Genomic DNA, 1,563 nt, shown 5'->3' with positions numbered 1-1,563 from the left:
GCTGAGGAGCTGGGTGCTCACCCTGAAGCTCTTCCCACATTCCAAGCACCTGAAGGGCTTCTCCCTGCTGGGAGGCTGCTCAGGGACCACCAGCTCGGAGCTCCGGCTCAAGCTCCGGCCGCCTTCCCGGCACAGGACGGCTCTTTCCTCCTCACAGCTCCCTGGGCTGGCTTTGCAGCCCCTCCTCCGAGGGCATCTCCGGCCCTTTTCCTCCCCGCTGCCTTCCTGCGCCGGGGAGCCCTTCAAAACGGCCTCTCCCACCAGGCTCTGCCGGGGGGATTTGTCCTCCGTGCTCTCCGTCCTCAGCTCGGGGCCTGGGGCAGGAAGGAAGAAGGACAGGCAGGGGATTTGTCTCCGGCCCAGAGGGAAGGCCAAGGACATCCCCCCCAAATTTGTCCCCCTATGCACCACAAGACAGGGCCAAAGGGGCACTGACTTCCTCCTCACCTGCCTGGGGGACCCGCAGCAACTTCCTCGCAGCCTCCTCGTCCATCCGCCCAAGCTTTGGAAAAGACAAATCCTGCTAGGAGGAAACAAGGGCTGAGCGCTTTGGCTTGGGGGTTCCTCCTGCCCAAGTCCATCTCTAGAACTCACCGGGCATCCTGAGACCATAAAAACCTCCAAAACATCACAATTCAACCCAGAAAAACCCAATCCACTGACATTCAGGAAATAAAACTACTCAGAAATAGCGAGATTGACACCTCTCCATCACAGTGCAAAAAGTTAGGGTTCAGCCAAAATATGAAGATTCATGACAAAAAATCTCTCCCAGGAGTTCCCCCTCTCTGGTCTCTCCCCTCTGGGGTTCAGAGGGTCTCCCCTGTCTGGGATGTTGGGGTCCCACTTAGGGATGCGGGGAGTGTTGGGGGTCCCAAGGGTCCCTTCTCCTCTGACTCTCACCTTTGGGGTGCCGCCTTCCCAGACATTCCCCCTCTCCAGGTTCTCCACCTTGTTGTCCTGGGGATCCCAGGGGTCCCCACTCTCCAGGCTTCCCCTTCTCCTCTCCCCCCGTTTCAGGCTCCCGGGGGTCCCGGGGCTCCTCCCTCTCCGTGCTCCCCCCTCCAGCCTGCCGGGGGTCCCCCAGCTCCGCCATTGCCCGCTCCGCCCTCCACCCTCGGCAGCTCCCAAACACAGAGATGGCACTTGTTCCTCTGCAGGGACTCCAGGACAGCAGGTGACTCCTGCTGCACGGATGGAATGGCACAGGATCCCCTGGGTCCCCAGGCTGGATCAGCACTCGGGGATATAAACTGACCTCGGGCTCAGGATGCAGCTGCGAGCACAGATTGCCCAGCAAAGTCTGCAGGGAGTCAGTCGAGCTCTGGAGAGCAGATTGTGCCCCAGGGATGGGATTGCAGAGGGGCCCTCAGATCCTCAGGATGAAGCAGGAACCAGCAAGAGACACAAAAGGCCCCCCCTGAGGATTCTGGGGGGAGTGTCCTGGAGGGAGGGGACAGTGCTGAGGTCTCCCCTGAGCCTCCTCTTCTCCAGGCTCAACAACCCCAGCTCCCTCAGCCTCTCCTCACAGCACTTGTGCTCCAGTCCCTTCCCCACCCTCCC

At 60.9% G+C, this 1,563-nt stretch overlaps 1 long non-coding RNA gene across 1 annotated transcript; it reads right to left on the bottom strand.

Annotated features, from left to right (window-relative positions):
- Positions 1 to 299: 299 nt before the first annotated feature.
- Positions 300 to 997, bottom strand: LOC114072425. The gene is made up of 3 exons (XR_003574175.1): positions 904 to 997; positions 448 to 520; positions 300 to 314 (listed from the first exon to the last, which is right to left on the bottom strand). It is a non-coding gene; the product is annotated as an uncharacterized LOC114072425 (long non-coding RNA).
- Positions 998 to 1,563: the final 566 nt, after the last annotated feature.

This window comes from Empidonax traillii, unplaced genomic scaffold (assembly GCF_003031625.1).
Source record: "Empidonax traillii isolate 1590-97213 ecotype Southwest subspecies unplaced genomic scaffold, ASM303162v1 scaffold3178:size14660, whole genome shotgun sequence".
NCBI classification, from domain to species: domain Eukaryota; kingdom Metazoa; phylum Chordata; class Aves; order Passeriformes; family Tyrannidae; genus Empidonax; species Empidonax traillii.
Note: the sequence above shows the minus strand (reverse complement) of the source record. Positions and strands in the feature narration are given on the sequence as shown.